Raw genomic sequence first — 26,948 nt, forward strand, 5'->3', positions numbered from 1 at the left:
TTACAGAAACAGAAACACAAAACAAAAAATCCAGCTGTGTCAAGCAGCCCAGGCATGATCACTGCAGGAAATTACAGATGTGCCAGGTGCTGTGCAGATATGCTGAGCACCCAGGAGAGCCCTGGAGCTGCTCACTGAGCTGCTGCCTCTGGGTTTCACAGCAATCAGGAAGGATTTTTCCTCCATCCAGGATCAGAGGGGAATGCCCGCCAGTTTCTGCACAAGGTGGATTTGCTCCCAAATTACTTTTTTGGAGTTTTTTGCATTTTTTCTCCAGAGCAGCAGAGGGTGAGCACTGAGCTGGGAACACACAGGCACCAGATACAAAGGTGTTGTCAAAGATGTAAAGGACCTGGTAACGAGGCCCCTATTTCTGATGTCAGCTCTGAGTTCCCAGGTGATGGAACTCAGCTGTGCTGAGTTTTCAAGGGTTGCCTGTTATAAAAGCTGAACTCCAGAAAGGCAGCTTGAGGTGTTGGATGCTGCTTTAAGGGCTCTCTGAGCTGACTGGAACAAGTCAGCCTTGCTCTGGATAGTCATAGGTCTCAAAATGCCTGAACTACATATAATACAGGTATTTTCCTTTTTTCTTTGTATTTTCCCATTATTTTTTCCTTCTGAACTCACATTGTTTCAGTATTTATCGAATATTGAAATATTGCTCCTTTGATATTATTGAATATTGAAATATTATTCCTTCTCTTCACACATGCTCAGATAAAATATCAGAGAAGAGTTTTTATCTTTCTTTCATGGTCATTTTTGAGGTTCTTTATATGGGTTTATTTTCTTATTTAAGACTTGACTCAATTCTCCAAGGATAAATCTTTCATGACTCACCTTCCTTGCCTGATTTATGTGGAACCAATCATTGCATTATCTTCTCTAATTACCTATTATCTTTATTAACTTTTATTTTCCAAGATAAAAAATATGTATGTTTACAAAAGTGCTTGGCAGTGCTGGAAGATAAAGATGGGAAAAGGAATGAGAATTAACACAGTTTTCTGGACAGTCATTTGTGAAAGCATTCATTTACACGAGCCTCCAGCAGAACTTGACTTGGAAGAGTTCTCAGTAAGAGATAAATATTGGAAAAAATTTTATTACATTTTAGTAATGGCACACTGGAAGCTGGGCTTCCCCCAGAAGAGTAGATTTAGCAATTAGCACAGAAATTGTGGGTAGATTGGCTTTGAAACTGCCCAAGCCTCAGGCAAAGTCCACAATGGCCCTGGCCTGCTCCCACCTTGCAGTGCTCACAGAAACCCTGACTGCCCTGCTGCTGTGACCTGCTCATTCAAAAAGCCACCAGAAAACGCTTTGCCCTTGCCTTTCCCCACTCATCAAAGGTTCTTTCTTCTCTGCCCTCCTCAAAGCCTAAAACCAGAAGGAAATTATGCACTCTCCCTAATTAATGTGGTGACTTTTACAGAAATAATTTGTGTCTCCGTGTCCTTCACTGCTGTGAGGCTCCCGTGCTCATTGGGTTTGCTCCTTCCCGGTCTGAAATGTTCGGCTGCTGCTTCCAGAGGTGGCCAGAACTGTGCTGAGTACTCCCAAGGGTCAGATGCTGAATTTCCAGAACTGGTGGGGTCTGAGTTTCTGCTGGAAGGAAAGGAACAGGGAAGGAAAATCCCAGCCCTGATGTCCAGCGTCACCCAACACCTCAAACACCACCAGCAACCACTGGGGTGCCTCCCACGTCCCTGCTGATTATTTATAAGGTTGTTTTTGTATAAAAATAGCTTGCAGGATCTGACTCAAGCTGAGAGCTGCTAATAAGATGCTGAATGAGCAATTGTTTAATGGTCTGACACAGTGGAAATTATTGTTTTCCCTGCTTCATGCTGTTAGCACTGATCCATCAAGGTTTGATGAGGTGGAGCTGCAGGTCCCTTTCAGACGTGCTCAAACTTTCTTTTTCCCAGGGGATGAGAGGTGTGTGCCCTGACCTGATACAAAATCTACACTAAAAACCACAAATTTCCTGTATCAGCCATTAAATGAGCAGTGTTTAAGCAGCAGTTGTGTTCTGAAATGCTCCTTCAAGGACTTGTTGGATCAGTTATGTTAAAATTGCACAGCAATAGTGTCTGTAATAGACTTGTGCTGGGAGAGGAACTTGCCCTCCTTAATGTATTCATGGAAAGCTACAGCTGTGGGTTTTGCTTTTATTCAGGTCAAGCAGGGGGAATCACTGCTGAATCAATGTACCTAACTTCTCCAACGCCCAAATTTACAAAGAATACATTCCTTCTAAAATTTCTATCTGCTTTTTTTTTTTTATTCAGTCTCACCAGAGCAAATTCACATAAGGTGAGCTTCTAAAAATACTGATTTTCTGCTCCCCTTGACTGCACAAGATATTCAAAAATTAATGGAAAAGTGACACCCGTCTGGCTTCCAGGGCATCACATTTATGACTGCATAAATTCTCCCAGGTCAGCTCAAAACCAGTTCAGGGTTAAAATCTCATCTAGTCACCTAGATTAAAAACTAATTTCTCCAAAGTATATCTTATATTAGAGCCTTTTCATGCAAATAAATAGCCAAGGGCCTCATTCTCTCCTTCTCTATTAGTTGTGCATGTCATGAATTTGAACAGAACATTTTGTCCTGTACTCTAATTACATGCATTATAAAGAAAAATCTATTCCTTGCATACATATTATTAGGAGCAGTGTGGAGGCACCATTCCATCAGGGTGGCCGTCATGGTGGCTCATGCTGATATTGACACTTTAATCATTTTGTTTCATAGGAGATTAAAAGTCATATGATGGCTGCTCCTCTGTGGAGCAGCCAGCGAAGCCAATTGGAGTCAATCTGTGCCTAAGTGCCTTTGCTGCTCTGAAAACAGAGCTGCAGTTTACAAAATATATTAGGTAATTATCAGTGGCTATGGAAGAATGATATAAAAAAATACTGGCCTGATGGCAGAGTAAATAGGGTTACTGTTAACAAAAAGTAAAAGCTTATTTTGCTCACAGCTGTGCTGCAGCACATGCACATGAGGGCTAACTTGGTTGTTTCCTAATGTATTCATGTGCATGATCATTAGCAGCTTCAATTCCTTTCACTTTATCTCACTGGAGAAGGATGGAGCAATTGATACACCAGACAGCCACCTAACACCTATTGCAATTACTGCTGCCTTTAATCACCTCCTTGGAAAGATGCTGAGAATTTCAATAAACATAGCAAAATATTAGACCTCTACCCTTTTGTTTATTTTGGTTTACAACAGCCTGAATTAGCTTCCCAAGGCAGGATGGGATTTAGCCTCTGTCTTTCAAGGTGCAGCCTGGGAATAAGGAGGGTTGAGCTCTTTCCATTTTTGGCTTCTCACAACACAAAGGGGTTTTAGAGCAGTGGATAATGCTCTCTGAAGATCAGTCCCCTGCAAACCATCACATGGGGGGCACCACAGATCTCCTTTTGCTTGGAGAAATGTTGGTTAGAATGAAATCCCAAAGGATCCTTCACGTCTCGAAGGACAGGACTGTATTCCTAAGAAGGCAGCATCTGAAATTCAGTGTGGGTCTTGTGTGAGTGCAGCTCCAGGGTGAATGTGAATAACTCTGTACCTGCACCAGGTGATATGGGAGATATGATATGTGTGTGTGATATATAACCTGACTGTCTCCATTGCTGTTGGTTCAATTTATTTCTAGTCTGGGACAGCACAAGAACCTGGTTATTTTTATTTTTTTTTAAATCACTCAATTTAGTCTTTTTCTCTAGTATGTTTCAGACATGATAAATACCCTGTACCTTCCAATGATGACCTTAAAAGTTGAGCAAGATCAATAACTGTCCACCAAGAAATTTGTAACTTGACTCCCTTGAGTGCTTTTCCTTCGATGGAGCATCTTGAAAAGTGTAAACCAGTGTTCAGTAACTGCCTTGTTACTGTGAGAGTGCTGTATTTGAGCCACAGATTTAAAAAACCCCATACCAATAATTGATAAAATCTCTTGTCTCTGGCTGAAATTCCTCTTGGAGTGGATAAAATGTAATTATTTTTTATCTTAAATCCCTCTTGGTGCAGTGCCAGGAAGGCACATTTCAGTACAAAAAGGGGAATCAGCACTGTTAAAGATTTTCACAGGTTCGTGGGGTTTTTATTGTGCAGTGTCAGGTGTGGATGGTCCAGGGAGGCTCCTGTCCCTGTGTGCCAGCTCTTGCTGTCCCTCTGAACATGTTCAGCAAAGCCCTGGCACAAGGGCTCACCAGGAGCTGGGGAGAAAGTTTTATTGCACACTGAATGTCTTCCTGCTGGAAGAAATATTCTGGCTGCAGCTCCCGAGCATTAACCTTTCACTTGGCTAAATCAGGCAGAATTGCCTCTGTGCTGTCAGTGTTTGCACATAGGAGCAGTAATTATGAGAGCAGGATCACTCCTACTCTCTAGCAGAGTGCAGTCCTTGAGTAAATGAATTGTGATTGGGAAACAATTGGATGCTGGAGATGTTTCTAAGGAGAGCACCTTATTGACATTATTTTCAAACTAACAGGACACATCCTTGCAGTGCAAATATTGCTTTCTTTTGCAAATGTGAAAGAGTTATTACTTACTGCTCTGTGAGAGGACAGACCTGCCACTGAGATAATGGCAACTTAGTGTTTTATTGTGAATCCTTCCACACAGACCCGGTGATGTTTATGATAGCAATTGCATAGACAACCCATTCTTCATTTCCAGCATAACTAAATTACAAGTGACAGCAATATAAAGCATGATATTTAATTGCCTCAATGAGCATTGACTTCCCTGAGCACGTATGATGCACTCCCTGGCTGGCACTCTCCAGGGCTATGTGTCATTCTGAGGGGCTGAGTTTTGGGGGTCCCAGCTTGACTCACTGGCAAGAGTTCTGGAAAAGCCTATTGTGAGAGAGTCTTTAAAACTGAACCTTTTGTGGAGGGTTTTGGGTGCTGTTCTCCATCCCCCTCTCCCAGGCTGTGCTCAGAGTGACCTTGGCAGGCACAGCAGAGGGGAGGAGGCATTGTCCCTCAAGGGCTGTGGTGAACCCCCTGCAAACCAGGAACGTGGGGAAGGCAAAACAAGGCAAAACCAGTGTGGCATTCACATTCTCTGAAAAAAATCCCTTCACTCAGGATTTTTCTCCTGGAAGCTGAGAAGCCTCAGAGAAAAGGGAAACAATTTTTATCTCATTTGCTTCTCCTGTGTTGTGCTCACATGGGGAATGTGTTTGGAGATAGTTTACCCACAGGTGATTGTTTCATTGCATTCTGGTGTGAGTTGTTTTCACTCATTGGCCAGTTGGGGCCAAGCTGTGTCAGGACTCTGGAAAGAGTCACAAGTGTTCATTATCTTTCTAGCATTCAGAAATTATCCATTCTGTATTATTTAGTTTAATATAGTGTAGTATTCTTTAATATAATAAAGTATTATAAAGTAATAAATTAGCCTTCTGACAACATGGAGTGTTGCAGAATGAGGCCTTTGTCGGGGATGAGCCATTTGTCGGTGAGGGGAGACTCGGACACTCAATATGAGTGATAAGCCAGTTCCATTTATTGAAGAGAGCATCAGACACTTATAGAGCAAGTAATAAGCTTATGAATATTCTGTAAGCCAAGCGATCTATTGGTTAAACTGTACCATCAACTCTTCCTCATTCCTTTGGGCCTACGTTCTTTATTTCCCACATCTCTCTGTCCACTTGTTATCATACCAGCTAGGCCCAAGAACACGCTATCTTGCAGGTGCAGGACTTGGAATTAGCCACGGCCTTGTACTTTTCCAGTCTCTAGTCAGCTAAATTCCCAACAATGGAGTCAGATGCATCATTCCTGCCTTTGTTGGGACTTTCCCAGCTAATACAATAAACCAGCTTAGAGGAGATGAGAAACTCTGTTGTGGGAGGTTTTCAGGAGCAAATCAGCCAAGGATCTGCACAGATCCTGTGAGAGGTTCCCTTCCCAGAGCCATTGATTTGGGCTCTGTGGAATTCCACACTGCTCCTTCAAGGATTCCCTTCCCTGACAGCAATTCCAAGTAGCCAAACGCATGCATAAGTGCTAAGAAATACATCTGGAAATTTAGAAATACATTTGCCCCTTTTAACCTGGTGGCCTGGGGGTGCCTCTGACATATCTGCAATCAGTGCAGCCAACTCTATTTTACAAATATTTCTCTAAGTCGATAAATCAGACATATCTCTTATTCATCCCAGACCCTTTAGGTCCTTCTGCAAGTAGAAATTCTTAGTATTTGGGAGCCCAAATCATAATAAAGCCTTCAGCTGTTTTTTTTATGAATTGGAAATTACTGGAGCTATAACTTTTAAGAGAGCACTGAAGTTTTAGCTGATGTCCTAAATTATTTAAAATCAGATAAAGTGTAGTACCAGTAATTATTTTCAAATTTAAAATGACACTTTTAGAGAATGTGTTGATGATGTCTTATGTTCAGGCTGTGCATGGCATGTACACAACACTGTACAGGTATAAAATTTTAGTGGCATCATTTAATAAATTCTAGTGTTTCTTTCTCTGTTACTACACCTGATATAAATATCTGATGTATTTTTATCTATATCAGATAAAGTCACACCTAAATATCTTAATTGGAAAATATTCCTATGTCAGCTTGTCTTACCAAGACCTCATTAAATGTGGATGCATGGTGGCCCATTTTGGCATGTGGATATATAAGATAATTTTATTTCAAGAGCACAGAGTTCCATAAATGTCCTCTAAGATTTATCTGCCCTAGAGACTGAGTTAGTTTTTGATTGATTTCTAGAATTCCTGAGTTAAAGATGCTTTAAAGTGATAAGCCCAGCTTGTACAAACACTTGGGATCCTATTAGACACAGAAGTAAAACACAAATAGTTTTAAACTGACTGATGTGGGTTCATTGTTTACAGATTTCTACATGGAAGGGATTTGTCCTTTTCTGCTCATTTCAGAGAGAAGAATTTCCTTCTGGCAGAATTGCTGTGGCCCTTATTGTGTTACTGGTGTGAAGTCCAGTCTGAGGACAGGTGAAGTGCCCAGCACTCATCATTGCAGTCACCAGTGCATTGTGAAAACATTGGGTGCCACTAGGATTGCACTTTTTTTGTCATGAAAATGAGGCATCAAAAATCTCCTGTGTCACAGACAATGTTCTGTTCTGACTGATGCTTTGCAGTTTTCTGACTTATTCCACTATTTTGTAATTCGATTCTCTGACTACTGTGCTCTCTTTTTGATTCAAAACAGGAAAGGTTAGAAAGTGGGTGGCAATTGCAAGCAGTCTGTGGGAAGAAAAATGTAGAATTTTTTATCAGTTGGATGTAGATCCACTGATTTTTTTGGATTCCTTTGGTTTAGTCAAGGTTGGACATATCTGCTGAGGACATGTTGCTAGAATGCAAACCAAATTCACACCACAGAGATTATTATCCAGAGAGATGTAGGCTGAGTGTGTCTGTGACAAATCTTGTCATGAGGAGGAGAAACAGAAGGAATTCACTGTGTCTGAATTCCAGGAGTCTTCAAAGAATGTTTTGACCCTAATGCTGTTTTCTTCTTTTTTGATGCTTAAGAGAGCTTCATCTTTCTTTCTAAGAAATAATCTTGGAGAGATGAATGGATTCAACCTTCTACTGAATTTTTCATCCCCATGTTCTACAGAGCAAAGAGATGATCCAGCTGCTACTCAGGAAAGTTTATTTGATGTAAAAACTACCTGGCTAAACCTCTAAACCTGAGGTTTAGAGGAAACGGTATTTGGAACACTGTTGCTGGGTTTCATCCTCAGCATTTCCCCCACTCTTAAAGTGGAGCTGCCTTATTTGGTTGGTGAAATTAATTAAAATGAATTGTTTTGGCAGCTGTGGTGCTCCATGCCTCACTTGGCTCAGCTGCAATGTCAGAGCATGGTGAGGGGGAAAGCCTGGCACAGAGAGATGGGAGGATTCATTCTTCCTTCAAACCCATCAGGTGATAAAAGATCCACCTTTTTTATGACTATCATTGGTGTGAATCTCCACATCAATAACACATCAATATTGGATATGAGCCATGCACTGCAGGCCAGAGGTGCAGGCAGGTTGTTTTTCACAGCAAAGCAATCCTGGCTGTGGTTAAGTGACCGTCTGGGCTGGGTTGGAGCATCCCTAGGACAGCACAGAGCAGCAGTTTGCTGGCAGAGTCTGATTCTGTGCATTCAGAGCCTTGGTTTCACAGCCTCAATCCTAGCAGCTCCTAGAAATTCTGAGTCTGGGAATCCTCTCCCATTTTTCTTCAAGATACCACTACCTTCAAGCAGAGAAATGCACTCAGGTTGAAAAATGCTCCTTATGGAAGGAATCTGCATTTTACATTATCTTCTTACTGAGGAGAAAGGCCTTTAGTTGGTGCTGGCTAAAGCTTCTTCAAATGGACAGCAAAGGTTTCTCTTGTCATGGAGGGACATTTAGCTGGTGCAGAAACACATTTGCAGGCTTGCTGTGAGCTGAAAGGGACATTTTGGGGTAATTCTGTAGGGGAGAGGCTGAGGGCATCTTCACCTCCCCTGACCAGGGCAATAGATCTCAGTGTAAGAAATAGATCTCAGTGTAATAAAAGAGATGCCCACAGAGATGGCTCCCACCTCTGATCTTGGTGGCTCTTGTCCAGTGGCTGAGTGAGAAACTTGCAATGAAGAATTTTATTGTCATTGTCATGGCTCTGCTTGCCATGGCTGATTCCCTTCAAGTTTTATAAAGCCTCAGCTCCAGACAGACACTCAGCCCTGGCTGTAGCTACAATGGCTGATGTCATTTGGCATTTATTTCTCAACATCTTCATCTGGTTGAAGACTTAAAACACTAAAATGATTTGTTCTTTGAAGCACTGACAGACTTGGTCATGAAATCATGGCACATGCCATAAATCCCCAGTGCGTGCCATTGTCAGAGCAGTTCTGCAGTTTTTATTTTCATCAGGATAAGAGAAGTGGTATGACCTGAAATCCTGGTGAGTAAGACCAATGGTGCTTTGTTGGACAGGCTGCTAGAAATGAAAAGACAAAAAATTCTTATTTCTTGTTTATTGTTTTATTTGCTGCTTTTAGTTAAGCCACCAGGAATTGTTGTGAGTTACAGTGAACAGCCCCAGTGCTGCTGCTGTCTCCTTGGCACTGCATCCCTGTCTCTGCTCTGGGGGTGTCAGAGGATGCAGTTTTTGCAGCCCACTTGGTCATTTTGATTTGTTACCCCTCAGCTGGGATCTCAGTTTCAGCTCACAGAACTGAGAAAGAATTTTTAAAGGTGGCATGTGAGCAAATTTTCTTGGCATTTAAACATGCATGTAATTTCTACAGGGCTTTGGAAGATTTTGCTGTAGCTTACAAATGTTGTAACTTAAAATGCCAACCTGATTGTAATTACAATGGTCCCTTTCTCATGTAAGCTGCAGAGGAAAATAATTCAATTTAATAAAATCACTCACTGCTTAAACAAATGGGGGAATAATTAAATGTAATGGATACTGTGGCTTCTGTACCAGTCTGTGAAGTCTCTAACGAAATCTGCAACTCCATTGTGAGGCAATGACAGATTAAAAATGAAAAAGAAAAGAACAGTAGTCATTACTTTTGTGATCTTCAACAAAAATGTGCTCTGCTCCATCTGCTAGTTCTGCAGCTGTGGTTAACTAATAAACAGTATTCCCAGCCCTGCACTAACTGCATTTGATGTGGCTGGTGCACAAACAAAGATGTCTTGGCAGAATAAGGTGCTTTATGATTTGTTAAAGAAGAGCAGCCTTGTCAGTTTTAGATTCAATGGAAGCAAAGGGGAAAGCTTTGCCTTTGACGTATGGAAAAGCAAACAAGCCAAAAAACATTTTACTCACAATTTTCTGAAACTGTAAAACATAATATAGAGTAATAGTAAGAACGTGCTGGAGGCTATGGAGGATTAACATCAGCTTTTAGAGCACCCACAAGCTGTGATTTTCATTTTCCTTTCCATTTCCAGGGGCTCTGTTGCATAAAACCAAAGACACCCCTGAAATGCTTCAGAAAACTTCCCAACTTACTCCAAAACCTTTGTCTTAGGTCTCTCATTGCTGTGGGTGGGAGGCAGCTGGCACAGACTCCTGGATCTGAAGGAAGCAGAGCTGCCTTTGGCCTTTTCCCTCTTGCTCCATGCTCACAGCCTCAGTGGAGATCCCAGAATTGTGAAGGCTGTGTCCAGGAGCCTTGCTGAACTGCAAGACACACGTGGCGTCCACTGAGAGCAGAACTTCAAAAGGTAGGTTCTATGCTATGCTTCTCACAATGCCAGCCTTTCTAAGGAAGTGATTGCTTTTCAGAGATTTTACCTCCCACGGCCTTGACAGGAATCACAAGTAACATAATACTGCGAAGCAGAATCTCTTTTACACAGATCAGCTGTGTGTTCTGTAGTTTAATCTTAATTACCAAAGTTTAAACCACTTGCATGTCTTGGTTCAGGGACACAGCAGATAACGCAGGTGCAAGGTTTCTCCTGCTCGTGTTATGCATGGATTGAAAGGTTGGTTTCAGAAGTTAATTACTCCATTGTTGTCACAGAGTTGTGCCTGAGCATCAGTGAGGTTTTCTCCTCACTGGCAGATATTGCTTTGCCAGAGTGGCTGTGAGATGTGCTGGCAGCCACAGGGCGGGTTCAAGCCTGGCACCAGGCTTTGAAATGCTGCTCTTTGAAATGAAAGGGAAAATGCTTCTCACAGAAAACTGCTCTGTCTGAAATACTGCAGTGCTGGCAACAGCAAAACGAGGAGGTGTAATTCTGCTGTCCCTTGCACTCCTTCTTCAACCCAGACAGAGAGGATTTATGTAACACCCAGTCTAAATGGAGATTTGGGTATTTCTTCTGAGAAAGAATGATTGTTGCCATCCTCAGAAACCAAAGTATTTACACTGACCTAGCAACATAATGAGGCATGAATAAATATTTGTTAGTACCTGACAGAAGTGAACAAGGGACTTTTACTACTTTTTGTAGAAGAGGTGTGACTGAAACAGGGGACAGTGAGTGACCAGGGCAGAGCAGGACAAGGTTCTGTGTTTGCTGGGGGCATTTGTGCCCCTCCCCAGCTGTCTGGGGCAGGACTGCCTTGAGAAAACTCTGCTGTTTCCCTCCCAAATGCTTCATTAATCTCCAAGCCTTCAGCTGCTTGCACCTGATTTTCTTTGCCCTTATGAATAGCTTTATTCAGCTCAGTGAGCCAGGACAAGTTTCGGACCCAGACTGCAGCTCCTGGGCTCTCTGTGGGTGCACAGAGATCCCCACGAGCAGACCCTGCCTGAGGTGACAGGGCCTCAACAAATACAGATGACATTGAAATTCTGAAATCAGGAGGCAGATGGGGAGAAAGTCTATTAAAAAAAAAAAAAGGCAAGCTGAGAGATGTTTATATTTATCAATATATAAATAACAAGGTGTAAATGTATATATATATATATGCAGCACAGACCCACACAGACAGTCACATCAGGCCTTGGTTAGTTGGTAAATTGTAAGTGAACCTCAGCAGTGCCCAGCTCCTTGGTGATGTACATCCAGCAAATTCACATCAGATGGACACACAGCCCAGAGCCTTTCTTGGGACACAGCATGGAAAAGCAGAAAAAAGGAGATTGGTCTTTCTTCTCTTGTGAGTTTCTCTCTTTTGCTCTCTCAAATGTAAAATTACAGCTCCTCCAGTCCACTAAAAACTACCCCACAGATGAGGCCACATTTTTGTCCATGTGGCTCCTCTGCAGCTGGCATCTGTGCCTCCCCAAAACACATCTCAGAGGATCCAGCCTGGTGTATGTAAACAACACAATGATAAAGCTAATCTGGGGGAATGCACAAATGAACTGTGTTCTCTTCAGCCAGGAGCTTGCTTATAACTTTCTAAAATTGTGCTCCAGCATTAATTGAAATCATAAATCCCAATCACATTCAAAGCATAACTACTGTATGCCAGAGGCTCACTCCAGTTCTTAATCACATTCTTCTGGGGAATTTTCTTGCTGCTTCTTCCTTCCCCCAGGAGTGGCCATATTTATTATTGCAGTTCAAATACCTGGAGATATTTCAGTTGAAAAGCCGTATAACATCTCTCTAAGCATGTCAATACGTGTTCAGCTTAATATGAATGCCTGTGCCATTCCCACTGGAGAAAAGTAAAAAATGTCAGGGAAATATATTTAACTTGATTCTGCACAGAAGCCTGCAGATATCTTGTATCTAAAGAATATTTAAATTCTGTTTTGTTAAGACAGGGTACTTACATTATGCAGTGGAGCAGCCAGGAGGTTATAGTCTCCACTAGACAATTTGCCAGACAAGAAAGATGGCTTAGTTGCAATGTTGACAGCTTTATTCTTGTGGTTTTGGCAGAAAAATAGGCAAAAAAGATTGCAGAGGCGGCAGGATAGAATACAACATGTAAGTTCAGAAAAATATTAACTGGTTGTAAAATGAGTGGGTGGATGCTCTAAAGGTGGTGGCATTTCAGTTATATAACAACTTATTGCAACGTTTTTATGGCCAAATTATGCTCTTTTTCTGTGCTGTAATTTTGCATCTGCTGCCCAGCTCCAGTGGAGAGGGACAAAAATGTTTATTTGGAGGAAGGAAAGGGCAGTAGCCATTCATCATAGTCCCCTGAATCATCCCACTGGTCTCAGTGAAGATCCCCCTGAGAATTGTATTCCATTTCTAATATATTATACACTGTGATTTTGCAGATTTGCTTTTATTTCCTGGAGCAGCCACTTGAATAAAGCCCCTGCAAGCACCCTGAGCTGAATGAGGGTTTAGGAGCAGTAAAGTGATGCTGAATGTTGGGCACAGCAGGGGAGTGGCCATGGCAGTTGTATTAACCCACAGGGGTTAAAATCATCATCGTTAATATCATCATCATTATCAGTTATATTAACCCACAGGGGTTAAAATCATCATCGTTAATATCATCATCATTATCAGTTCTATTAACCCACAGGGGTTAATACCATCATCTTTAATATCATCATCATTATCAGTTCTATTAACCCACAGGGGTTAATACCATCATCTTTCAGGCTGATGAGGACCAGGCAGAGCTCCACAGCCACGTTCCTGGGCCATCCCATTCTCCTGAGCATGGCAGAGCCAATTCCTCCACAGCCAGAGCAAATTCCAAGGTGTGCACAGTGGTGGTTGTACTCAAGGGTTGAGTCTCTCATCCTACTCACAGCTCTAATCCAAATTTTCTCAGCAATCCCTTGTGCACATCATGAGGGACTTCCCTGGCACTGTGGTCTCTATTCTAAATAGCCTTAGTCTTGAATAAAAGGAAAGAAAATAAGTATGAATACTCCCATTTCAGAACTGGGAACTGATGTGTATTTTCCTTTTCTTCTCCCTTTCACAAGTGTGGAGGCTTTTAGTGGAGGACCCTTGGAGCAGCAGTAAAACTTTATGGGGAAGATTGTTTTGTCTGTTCTTCAGCTGGGGCCCCCAGAGGTAAATTTTATACTCTGAATAAACAGGATCTTGGAGCAGAGTCTGCTGCATTGTGCAATATCCAGAGGAATAATCTCCACAACCTTGGAATGAGTCTGAGTTGTTGCTCCAAGTCCAGGATTTCAAGAGCCACCAGTACCAGCTCAGTCCCCTGAAACTCAATCTTTAACTTCCCAGTGCTACTCAGTGCATCCAGCCTGATTATCTCAAGAACTGCCCTGTTTTCCTGGGATAAATTGAATAGGAAAGGCTTTCCAAAGAAAAAAATATATACATGATTTGGAGTGGGATAATGATAACCCCTAGGTGGTGAGATAATTCAGAGTTTTGTAACTTAATGTTAAAATTGGGTCACAGAGGTAAGCGTGGCAAAGCTGAAGACCTTGGACAAGAGCAGGGATTTAATCACCAGGCTGCCACATTGCTAAATCCAAAATGTGACAGCCTGGGCAGTCTCCTCAAAGACATTGTGGTTTTCTGTCTCAAGGATTCAAAGGTTGTGTGGGAATTTACTACAGCAGGAAGGTCAGAAATAATGCAAGATGCAAGGTTCAGTGACCAGCACAGGAGACAACAGGGGAAAAGTGAATAAAGTGTAATCCAGGAGACCAGGGACAATTTATACTAAAGACTCAAGACTGATAAAGAAAGAAACTAAAAAAATAGAGGCTTGAAAATTGTCAGCAGAGTAAGAGAAAATACCCAAACCAATTCCTACAACTGGAGAGAAGGGTCTGCCTGCTTTGATGTGCTCCTATAGCTCAGTTCCCAGGAGGGTGAGACACAGCTGATGGGGGATAGATGTCTAGAAAATAGGTTTGTTTTCCCCTGTGGAAAACATGGAGCTTTTCCTCCAAAACCAAAATATTTTTGCAATTAAGAAGAGACATAACATTTCCAGTGTACTTTCAGTGGAAGAAATCTGGCAGGTTTGAGATAACATTTTTGTATGACTTTTCTTAACAAAAATTTATCAAAAAATATTGACACAGATCCTCTGGGAGCTGAGCTGCTGGCAGAGTAAATATGAGAAGGGAGCACAGCTTTCAAGGAGAAAGAGCACCAAAGGTCATTTTCCTGGTGCCAATCTCCCTGATATCATTCCAACCAACCACCTGAACCAGTTTTTTTTTTTATTACCACTAGAATTTTATAGTCTGGAGCAAACTTATTTACTGAGCTCTTCTCTGTGCTTTTACACCAGTGTTTTTTGGTTTGGACATATTTCCATTGCATGAACATTTTATTTCCCATTTTTACCAGTATGCTGTGTGCAGTTTGGCTTAGAGAAACTTGTTTTTTCAATAAAACATCTATAGAATGTTATTACCAGGCATTTAATGGAGCATTTTCACAGTGATGGAGTTTTGTCAGAAAAGCAGAAATTGATTTTGTCTGTGTGTAAACCTGATGGGTGTGAATACTTCTGCCCTGTCACAAAATAAAAAGAGCATTTGAACTTCTCTGTCAGGTAAACTGCTCACAACAATGGATTTTTTAGCAGACACATGGGCTTGAATTTCTCCATAAAAACCTCAGAAAACTTTCAGGGAATATTAGAGATTTTTTTCCCCTCCATTCATCCTCATGCAGCTCAAGTGCTAGCTGTGCAGTTGGGATAATTTTTTAGCAGTGTTCAAGACCAATTCTCATGGGACCATTTTCCCCTCAGTTATTCTGAGTTTGTCCAAAACAAAAGAGGAAAAAATATTCAATAACCAGGGAAGGGAGCTGTGACAGGAGTGCCTATTTTCAAGGGTTATCACTTTTTATTCCTGTGCCTTACAAAGATTTGCTCCTCTAAATGAGGTTAACTGGATCTTTCATGATTTTACAGCTATTCTGAAGCTGTAAATTCTGGGATTCTGAGATTGTGAGATACTCAAGGAACAGACAAAATCCAACCAAGAAAATCTCTAGAAACCCCCATGTGGATCAGAAGCTTAGTCTTGCTCCCCATCTTCCTATTCATTAAATACTTTGGTATTTAGTCTCCACATTGTAAAAATATGTTTAAAAAAGCAAATGAATTACACTGTGGTGTATGTTGAGAATTTTCTATGCACAGCAACACAGCATATGAGTGGAAATTGTGTCTTTGTGGCTTTTCTGTGCAGATATTCAGTACCTTTCTCATGTCTGCAAGGGTTTTAAAGCCCAGACCTGATTTAAAAATCCTCCAATTCAACTTTGTGCAGAGATTTCTGTGTTTTACATGGACCCCACCCACTGCTCTGCTCAGAATGTCCCTGAGCATGGGTTTATCCCTCCCCTGATTTTTTCCTTTTTTCTATCATGCTATCAGTTATACCTGACATGGCTAAAACCAGGATTATCATGGAAAGAAGGCACCAGGTAAAGATTATTTTAAGGCAAGTGGAAAGCAATGCAGGAGAGCAAAAAAAATAGGATAAAAATATTTCAAGTGGATTTCTTTCCAGGATTGTTCACTTGGAATCCCAGGGCAGTGTTGCCATGTTTTCTGCATTTTTATAGACAGAAAGGGTGTTTTCAGCACTGGGAGGGTGCAGAGCTTTGGTTTCTGGGCTGTTTGTGATCCCAGCTCACGACTCAGGGGACACATTTGTACTCCAGTGACCTCTAAGCTGCCTTTAGGTTATTGATTGGCTAATAGGGAAAATTGATTTTTAACTAACTCACCGGTTTTTAGGCCTGAACACAGTTGTCACTTCCAGTAAGGGCACTTCACTCCATCATAAAAGTTGTCTCAGGCATCAATTCATCCTGGATGCTGCAAAAGGCAGGGATGTGCCAGCAGGTTTGGCAAGGAGCCCAGGCACAGGAGACATAGCCCAGAAGAGCCCATGGATGAAATGTGTTTAATATCATGTTCTGCCTGTCATACCTGCTCTGGCATTGGCAGGAAACAGCTGGCTGTGCCTAAGGGGCCGTGGGCTGAAAATCAGGAAATTCAGGGATTGTCAGGGACAAGTACCAGGGAATACCAGAGGAAGAAAAATGGGGAGAGGTTTCTCATGTGTCTCACCCGCAGGTCAGACATTCTTGCCGTTGAAATCTAAAGTAAAGAGGCAGCTGGAGATGTAGTAAACAGAAATCATGGTCTGAGCTGGACCTATTGCAATTTTAGTGTCAACAATCTGAACTGGAAGGTTTCACAGGTACAATTGTTGCATCATAGATCAAAAAAGTGCTGCAATATCAAAGTTCCAGGTCTCAGTTCCCTGCTTGTTCTCATCTCACCTGGACCCTTGGGAAGTGCCAGCCAGGCTGAAGGACAGGGTGGCTGAGGTAGAAAACACTGTTTAGTTTTTTATTGTTGTTTCGGTTTTGGGGTTTTTTTCTGTGAAAAAGACCCAAAAGAAAGTGATTTTGGCTTCATCTGAAATAATCGGTTAGCCCAAAGCAGTGTATTTTTATCTTCAGGCTGTTAAATCAAAAAAAATCATTAAATTTTACAGGAAAAAAAAAATTAATCTTGAAATAGAAAATGAAGGAGCATCAGCTAGAAATGACAAAATGAAACATGAGAGAAGCAAAGTGAAATGCATTCCATTTTTAAGAAAAACACTAGAACTAAAGATTGAAAAATTTTCAGAAACATCTTTTTCTCTTTGTTTAATTGAAAATATTTCTCTGTGTCAAACCACACTGGTGAGTAGCTCTGTTCTCTCCTTTCAAACTCATTTTAAAAGAAATTTTCATTTTCTAAGTGAATTTAATATATGCAATTCTTCTTTATCTCTTCTAGGTTCAGTGCATAAACATTAATGTATTTTAATTAACATGATGACATTAATAGCTTCAAGGATTTGATTGAAGTGACTTGATTGTTGAGGATAATAGCAAACTTTGCTATTCTGGTAAGTTCAGTCTGCGGAGCAGCAGCTGTGCAGAGCAACCACTTGGCATCATAAATATCCTAATTTGCAGCACCCCATCTCATAGTTGGGTGTTAAAATATTGAAATCTATAGGTGATCTGGAACATTTAATACTATCACAAGGTGCAGGTATGGAAATCATAGGTCAAATTCTGCAAAAAGTTCCTTGAAATGAACAATAAAATGTGTGTAGATGTACCAGGAATTAAAACAACAACTGCTGATTTGGGATATCCATATAATGTAAATTTAACCTTTAAAAATCCACAGAATGCACAATCAGAAGGAGCCCTAGGCCCTCCATCTTGGCTCAGACACTTTTGTTCCAAGCACAGACATTTCCTGATGAACATTTCTGCACAGGTTTTTTCCTCAGTGCATCTGAGCCGCGTCTCCTCTCGTGACAAACAAGACTGTGAGCTGATAAAAGCCACTCTGGTGCACTTGGCAACCTGGTGCCACAGATGAAAAAGCAGCAGATGAAAACATCTGAATTTAATGAAAATCCTCCAGCAGGATCACTGGGTGTCATGCAAAGATGCTGCTGGGAAAGATGGAATGCTGGAGCCTGAGCTCAGGCTGGCAAAGTCAGGGGGTTACAGAGATCACGGTCTAGAGAAGGGAGCACGACACCTTTTCATTTATACATTGGCACATGCTGAAATTTTCATTCTTGTGTGGTTTTTCCTCCTCTTTCTTGGTCTGTCAGCTTCACAGAACTGAAATTTAAACATCTTGTTGAGCTCACAGTTAGACTGCTGTGCTTCAAGAGAAAATAAAGTAAAAGAAAGTAGAGAGAGTAACAAAGCTCTGAAGTACTCTCCTGGCTTTGGACCACATCTTAGCCTGTAATTTGTGGACACAGGAGCCTGCAAAAGAGGAAAAATCATAGAGCAGATATCTACAGGTAGGATGTGGTTCTATATTTACTTATAGCTGTTCTCAAATATACATGCTGGTCTCCATTGTATAAAGCGTGTGGCTCAGTGCAGCTGGCAGCATGGCAAATTTTAAAGGATGCTTTTCCTTGAAAGCTGTAGATTTTGATTATATATCACAAATTTTGCTGTTGTTATATACTCTGCAGTATCCTCTGGGAGCTGAATGGGACGGCAAATGTGCTACAAGACCATTAAAAAGTAATGCCTTAGTATTGTGTCACACAAAGGAAAACTCCAACTCATTGGTTGATAATTTTGAGAATATATTACCTCTGAAACTGGACATAAATGCACCTGCAGTCTGCAGGCATTGAGTGCTCCCTTACTGTGCAGGAATCTCACTCATTTCTCTGAGACTACCTGAAAATGATAACACTGATCCCTGGGTGAAGAAAAGAGCCTGATTTTACTCTGAAATACAGACATTGACCTCATCACTCCTGGATGATGCTGTAGACAGATGTGAGCTGACTAAAGGGAAGCAAACATCCAGCCCAAGACGTTCCTTTTAATCTCTCATCTGCATTTCTTTCTTGCTTTTCTCTGATGTTTAAGGGTGTTTTATGCTCTTTGTGTGAAGTGTTGCCCTCTGTCAGAAGCAATCAGACATGTAATAGACTGTGGGCAACTCAGCTTAGCTCATTTCTCAAGACTCCAAAAGGCATCAAAAACCTGCTTTTTAAAAGAGGTGGTGTTTACTTGGTGGTTTAGTTTGTTCTCTATAATTCATTGCCTACTAATGTCTTTTTATTTTTAATCTTGCTTATTCTCAGTGGAGGCAGTTGGATGTTATCTGAGGGCAATGGTTACTGTGAGGATGTGGAATAAAGACCCCACAATGGTTTAACCATTAAGGCCTGGAGTTTCAGATTTGGGGGTTTGCAACATTATTCTTTTCTTTTCAGTGAAGCTATCTCTATTCAATCCATCTAAGTAGGCAAACGAGGAAATAACAGGTTTTTTTCTTAGACAAATACTCTTGAATTGTGATGTTTATTAGAGTTTTGTGTTGAGCTTCAAACTGCAACTTCAGTTAAAGGTGCTAAATGCTATGGACTGTCTGAAGCATTACCTGTGTGCTTTCTGTCAGAAGTCACCACACTTTATTTTATCATGTTAAGGGAAGAGAGTTTAAAATTGCATTTTACATGAGACCATTGAACAATTTTAGGCAGGATCAGAAGAGCAGACCACACAGGTAATCAGTGATCCTGCCTAAAATTGTTCAATGGTCTCATGTAAAATGCAATTTTAAACTGTCTTTCCTTAACACGATAAAATAGACAGTGGTGATCCTCTGACAGAAAGCACACAGGTATTAAATAATTTCTGTTATTTTGATCTCACCAAGTTGATAGATTATATATTGCAGTGTTGACTGTGCAGCATAGCTGAGCTACCAGCAGGTGCTGTTCTCATATTCATATTGCATATATATGTGTGTATATACACACCTATTTTTATTCTATTTTCTATTTATACATGCTGAGTTTCTTGCATTTTGCTCATTCCTTTTTGTTAATTATATGGCTGTTGCATTATAGTGAATTTGTGTTTTGGCATCTTTTACAAGAGCATATTTCCTTTTGCAGTTGTTTCCCTAAATGTTAGAACTCCTAAATCTTATTTTTCATGTCCAGTGTTCTGAATTCAGATGTACAGAGCAATACATCCCTGCTGGAGAAACACTTTAGCCATGATTTTCAGTTTTCACCTTTCTATTATTTGTCTGTTCTCATTGACACAGAAGCATGGCTGGCATTTCTGGCATGAACAGAACAGCAGCCCCCCTGAAGTCTTTATCTTTGTTGTCTCCCGCTACCTTCAGCATTCTGATTGAGCCAGTTTATGCATCCTGAAGGCAGAAATCCCTGATGGAAACATTTCACTTCAGCTCATTCATAACAGGTATTGATGAAACCAAACCTCTGGTTGCCTCTCCCAGGGTTCACAGAGCCCCTGCCATTACCCAGCAGCATCTGCACCAGCTCCTCTCTATTGTATTGGCAGGGAGGAATGATGAATCTGACCCCATGCTCTCAGAAGGCCTATTTATTATTTTATTAATAATAAATAGTATAATTACATATTTAGATATTTATATAATTATATTATAAAATATATAATTATATAAATAATATAAATATATAATATTAAAGAATACTATACTATACTAAAGAATACAAAAAGTATTCTTTAGTATAGTATAGTATTCTTTAATATAATATGGTATTGAAGCTAAATGCTAAATAGCTAATAATGAAACAAGCTAAAAAGCTAATAATGAAAACTCGTGGCTCTTTCCAGAGTCCTGACACAGCTTGGCCCTGATTAGCCAATTCACAAAACTCAAAACAATTCACAAAACTCAAAACAATTCACACCAGAATCCAATGAAAAAATCACCTGTGGGTACACACTCTCCAAACACATTCCACATGAGCAGAACACAGGAGAAGCAAATGAAATAAGTATTGTTTTCTTTTTCTCTGAGGCTTCTCAGCTTCCCAGGAGAAAAACCCTGGGTGAAGGGATTTTCCAGAGAATGTGAATGCCCCACTCCTCTTCTCTACACCTGGGGTGTGCTGGGGTTGTGCAGAATGCAGAATGTGCCTGGGCTGCCTCTGCACTGAGACCTCACAGGTGCCCAGGGCAGCCCATTAGGCAGCTGCCTGGTTTGTCACTTTAGAAACATTTTAGGAGGGTTTAAATCCTGCAATTAAACCTCCCTTGCTGCTCACTGCAGTCTTGTTCTCCAAGAAACAGCCTCGGTGGAAAATCCAAATAAATGCAAGTTGCAGGAATGTCCTTTCCCTGGAGCAGGCATTGTCTGTATCTGTGTATCTCTGGAGAGCTTTGTGGGCTCAGTTTTACTGAGCTGCATCAGCACTTCATCTCCTTTGTGTTTCTGTTGTTCCAGTCTGGCATTCAAGTACTTCCTCCAGCAGATTAATTACACAGGAAATATCAAAGAGATTCCTCTGAATCCAGAGTGCAGGTTTTAACCTAAAGTGACTACATAACATTCCTGCTGTGATTCTTTCTGTATACAAATGTGCTCCCTACTCAGAAGGATTTTAATAGGTATAGTTGTGTTTATCATGTCAGTGGAAATTTTGATTTGGAAAAGTATGTTCAGACCTTCAAGTTTTTTGTTGAGATAAACACAAGATGTAGTAACATCAAAGCAACTTACACATGAACTTCACTGGATTCCTCTCTGGAGAAAAAAGGGTGTCAGGAAATGGTTTCAGTCTGATTTAGTGAAAGGTCATCCTTGTCCTTTTCTGACAAACAGAGATTTAAACTCAGTACAGAAAACTATCTTCATTGCTCACATTAAAAACCCCTCATGTCTGAAGATGTCTTGAAATCTGAATAAAAGCACAGTTCACCCAAGACTGGAGCTGCAAACTGAAACAAACACCTGCTAGGACTGAAGGGCCGTTCCCATCACCTTGTCTGCAAAACCCTGTTCTCTCCTTTATTTCTGAGCCATCCAGGGACCCCAAAACCATCTCCCATGATTGTCCCAAAGAGAACCTGTCTGTTTGAAGGCTGCACATTTTGGCTATCTGTAAACTGGCAGTGAACCCACAGACCCACCCAAAGCTCTTTCTCTTCCCATCCCTCTGCAAACCACAGCCCCAGTTCAGGGTATTGGCTTTGGTTTGGTTCCACACAGACTTAAAGGGAAGCCAGAACAGCTCAGACAACACCATCAGGATTGCAAAAGCATCATCATTAAGCAAACCCCAGTTTTGCAAAATCTGCTCATCCCCTTGCTGGTCCTTGTTTTCCCCTGGAGTGTGTCTGGATCTCTCAAGATCACAATCCTCATGCCAAATGCTTTCTGCCTCACCTCCTGTAATTTTTTCTCTTGTAGCACAGGAATGCAGCTGCTCATGAATAAAAGAGCTGCATTGTGGGTGCAGGGGAGATTGCTCTGATACCACAATGCAGTGCTGAAGTTCAAGTGAGATAACTAGAGGTCTTCCTGATTTACCATGCTGCACATAAGGGCAAAGCCTGAAAGAACTAGGGGCTTGTTTCTGACATGGGAAAGGCAGTCTTAAAATAATAAAGATGAGTCTTGCCAAACAACCTCTAGATGGCTCTTGAGGCTTGCTTTGTCAATTAGCAAGTACCTGAAACAAGTCTGCATCAGCCTCGAAAAAGAATTTCTTATTAATCTACTTCTTCTTCTTCTTGCAGAAGATGAAACCCTGGAGTTTTTTGAACACAGTGGGAAAGCCTCCTTTGGTTTTATAAAAAGCAGTGAGACCTCCTCAGCTGAAGAGAGGAAAAATTCCTGTCTTTCTACCCAGAGAGTCCTGATTGTGGATTCCACCTGGGCATATTCTACTGCAGTTGATTCATATTTATTCCCTCAGGTGTGCAAATTATCACTCTTGATTGAAGATTCTCAGGTAAAAAAAGGAGCAGCCACCCATTTCCCTAAGCAGAACTGCTTGGAAGCATCCAATCTACCTGGCTTTCAGAAATTCCTTTTAGAGGGGTACGTCCCTTTTTTCATATTTCAGAGGGCATCTGGTGTTTGCTGATGATTCACAGAGGAGTGGGGAAGAAGGGTGAGGAGGGAAGGAGGAAAAACTTGATCATAGTTTGGAGGCAAATCATCAATCCATGCTGCATCTGAAACAAATCCTGGGAGTTACTTGCTGCTCAAAGTATTACTGAGCAGATCACATTGATACTTGGGATATTTGTAACCCAAAGGGCCACAAAGCAAACTGGGGGATAAAATCTTTTAGGAACTTGGATCTCTCAGACAAAAAATATTTGTACCAAAAAGTGCAATGCAAAACTGAGACCTCACATGGCTCCTACAGAGTTTGCTCCAGCACAGGAATTAGATATTTCTAAAAGCCAGATGTGATGAGAGTTAGATACTTAACTTCAATACTAACTGCTTGAAATTAATTTCTCTTCTGGATTAAAATTTCATCATTAAAATTCTAGGGCAGAGCAAATATTTCTTCCTCCTCTAATCAGATAAATGGTCAAAATATTTTAAAAAACCAAAACACACTTGCACAGATTTGTAACATTCAGTTGGAAAACTCAATAGTGCTTTCAGTATAAAGAAAATTTAAAAGATGATGCCTGCAATGAAAATATATGTGTGCTTCTACCTTTATGTACTAAGAAATTATACACAATTTACTAACACTCTGAAGTTCTCCAGAACTCAAAAACAATGGGTGGCATTTACATTAATCAAGTACCATGCAGAAAATAATTCAATGCATTCTTTGTTGCAAAGGTTAATATTTCAGTGGGTTTTATATTAAGAAAACCTGTAAAATATTTATAAGGTTAAATACAATATAGAAGTGGCCAGCAGAGACAGTTACAGTAATTTCCTATAGTTTTGGGGGAAAAAAATTAAAAAAGGTCTTTATATGTCAAATGTTCCACTTCAATCAGAGGGACAAATCTTTGCCTGCAATTCAGCTGCTGTCCCCAGTGGTGGAATGTGTCTCTGGACAATAAAGAGGGACACACCTTTCCCTTATGAATATACCTATACACTATTTGGCACAAAATCCATGTATAGAACTCTTCTTTATTGGAAAACTTTTGATGGGAGGGCTAGTTTTGAAGAAAGAAGGATGCAGAAGTTGACCACCTTTCTATGCTTGGACTTTAGCTCCCATCCACAAAACCTGTGTTATTATTTAGGGCTGAGTATGTTGAATGCAAGGAAACATCACAAAAAATACTGATAAATTACTGATCAAACTCATAATCTGCATGTATCTTTTGAGATAAACTTGTTCTGGATTATCTCCAGCTGGGAATACCACCCAAGCTGATCTGGGAGCAGCTATCTGTGCTTAAAGCTAAAATTCATGTAGGCATCAATATTTTGGCTTTATCTAAAAAGCATTGTGCCTTGAGACATGAGTTTCATTCTTAAAACAGCATAGAGGATTAGCCAGCAGATGCTCACTAAGAGCAGAATCTCATTTTTTCAAATATTGGGAGAACAGTGTGCCTGGGACCAATTTATAGAAATTCACTCCAATGTCACATTTTTTAATAGGTTATATAAATAGGTATGGAAAAAAAAAAAAGATAATCATGTAACCACAGAGCAATAACATGACCTGCAGATTACAAGGTAATTAAATTTGAGGCTACCAAGTGCAGTGCTCCAGGAATAATTTACCTTGTGGTGTGGGGAGCTGAGATGTTCTGATGCTTCTTGCTAATGCAAAATGAATAAGCACTGGGAGCTCCAGCCTGCCAGGGCTCAGGAATTAAGGAGTTCCCCACCTGTATCCTTCACTCCTGAACACTTGTGATGACAACCCAATTTGGAAAGCAGCAATAACCGTGGGGTAACTGTCTTTAGGAGGCACTTACTGTGTCATTTTATGGTCAGTGAAATGATGGTGGGACTGATTTGAGGCAAGCTGGCTCCATTAGGGCCTGTCACATCCACAGAGACCCCAGTGCATTTTGCTGCTTGTTGCTGCAGTTGGTTCCTGCCTTGAGCCAGGTGTAAAGGACATATGAAGAGATATTTGATAAAGGGTTTAGACAAGGTTTAGGCTGTGCTGTTAATTTCTAGGTGAGTAATCCAATCCCTTCCTTTCATTGCCCCCAGGGAAAACGATACTGAAGTGTTTTAAAATCTAAAGATGTGCTCCCACAAAAGAAGGAGCTGGATCAACGTGGATATATCACTTCATTTGGTAAAAGATACTTCTTGTTTTTTCACTTCTGGCTTGCCTCTGGTCAGGGGCTGAATGGAGAGATGAGTCCAGTTAAAGTAAAATGAAGATGAAGGTGATTACACTGATTTGCTGTGATGTGCTCCCAGCTCCACTACATTTCATTGATTAACTGACAATTTAAATAAACAGCAGTGCAAGCAGATGCATTTAAATAGGAAATGTTTTTTTTTAAACTTAAAAATGTGGAGTCTTTTTGATTGTAAATTGCTGATATAATGTGTTTGCTCAGGCTACAGCAGTTGGTGCTGAAGTCACTGCTTTATGCCCATAAAACAAACAAATTGATGTTGTCTTTGACACCTGGACTCAAGAACAGCCAGTGGCCAGGTTTTTAACTCTTCCCCAAACTCAATGAGACTTAAATGAGTTTAAAGTGCTCTGCTGTCTGCAGGTGTTTCCTGTATCTGGGGCAATGGATATTTTTAGCTTTTTCATTGTTTATGCCTTTGCCAGTGTGTCCCTGAGAAGAGATGAGAGCATCCAGAGTGCTTCCCTGTGAGCAGTCCTAAGGACACATTTATGGGAGTGCTCATGAGCTCCTCCCCAAAGATGAAGTGGGGCTTCTGCACATTGCAATTATTAATCTTCCACAGCTGGATGGCTTCTGTCTGGCTCTGAGCTATCACTCAGCTGTGCTGGTGGAGCCTGAGTGCCTTTCCCCAAACCTTGCAGCTGTAAATGTCAAGAATGCGTAAACCCAGGCTGCAATCTGCACTTGCTTGACAACTCTTACAATGAAAACTCAAAATAATTTTGATGTAAGTGTATCAGAAGCTCCTAGCCTGAATGAGAGAATCCTTATTAGGAAAATCAGGCAGTCTGCATTTTGAAACCTGCTCCTAGGCTCAATTTAAACACTGGCACCTCCAATCCTATCAGTTCAAGTTCAATGACAGCTGGACATGAGCATGTGTGAGTTCCTCTTGTCATGAAAAACAACACAGAGAATTCCTAGAGGTAAAGCTGACCCTCATTTCACTGTGTGCAGGACACTCAGAAGCGCTGAAAAACCTAAAAATACTGATTGAATTCTTGCAATGATGCATTTCTTCCAGTCTCCTGGAAAATAGTGCTGTGAGAAACAAAACTGGTATGTCCAGAGGCACTAAGCTGTTCCTCTGTGTCTAATGATGGAAATTTGACATATACTTTATATACATATATATATATACACACACATATATATGTATATATATATATATATATATCAATGTATACATCATACTTTTTATTGTGATGTTTGAGATGTTTTAATACTTTTTTGGGGTTTTTTTTGCCGTGCTGCTAGAAAAATCCAGCAGCTGGCCAGCTGTCTCTTCAATGTCCTGAAGATTCCCAGCTGATACTGGAAAGGGGAGACAAAGGGAAAATAAGGTAATGTGAAACTCAGCACTGCTGACTTTCTGTTTGGGGCCACATATTGAAAGACAAAAACATTGTTGTCTCCCTTTCCTGAAATGGGAAATCTTTTGGTTTACTTGTGATTTACTTGTGATTTACTTGTGATCTGAATGGGCACTGCCAGCAGATCCCTGCAGGGCTGATCCTGCTCCAGGCAAAGGCAATGCTGCCACACACATCTCCCTGCCCCCTCTTCTTATTTTTTATTTTTTTGTTTTGAAAAATGACAATGAATTCGCACAAAGCCTCAATTACAGAAGATTATGGGCTTCAATTTAGTGTGTGCTGCAAAGCTGTATTAAACGATCAAATGCTAATGAGGAGAAAGGTTCTTCTGGAGAAATAAGGAATTAGCATAAATTAATAGAGTTCCATATGTGCAAGTTTTATGGGGTAACAAAGTATCTCATCACCAAAGCATAAATATTTAATTCCATTCTTGTTGGGGCCAGTACACAGCATTACAGTCGGCACAGAAATATGAATTAAA

At 40.8% G+C, this 26,948-nt stretch overlaps 1 long non-coding RNA gene across 2 annotated transcripts; it reads left to right on the forward strand.

Annotated features, from left to right (window-relative positions):
* Positions 1–447: 447 nt before the first annotated feature.
* Positions 448–25,076, forward strand: LOC135453235 (uncharacterized). 2 transcript variants are annotated; one of them, XR_010441800.1, is made up of 7 exons: positions 448–574; positions 10,064–10,259; positions 17,218–17,329; positions 18,059–18,256; positions 20,038–20,198; positions 22,506–22,809; positions 24,928–25,076. It is a non-coding gene; the product is annotated as an uncharacterized LOC135453235 (long non-coding RNA). The 2 variants fall into 2 exon arrangements; XR_010441799.1 differs by lacking the exon at positions 24,928–25,076 and having other exon boundaries at positions 22,506–23,024.
* The last annotated feature ends 1,872 nt before the right edge of the window (positions 25,077–26,948 follow it).

The sequence above is a fragment of the Zonotrichia leucophrys genome, chromosome 12 (genome assembly GCF_028769735.1).
Source record: "Zonotrichia leucophrys gambelii isolate GWCS_2022_RI chromosome 12, RI_Zleu_2.0, whole genome shotgun sequence".
In the NCBI taxonomy this organism is placed as follows: Eukaryota; Metazoa; Chordata; class Aves; order Passeriformes; family Passerellidae; genus Zonotrichia; species Zonotrichia leucophrys.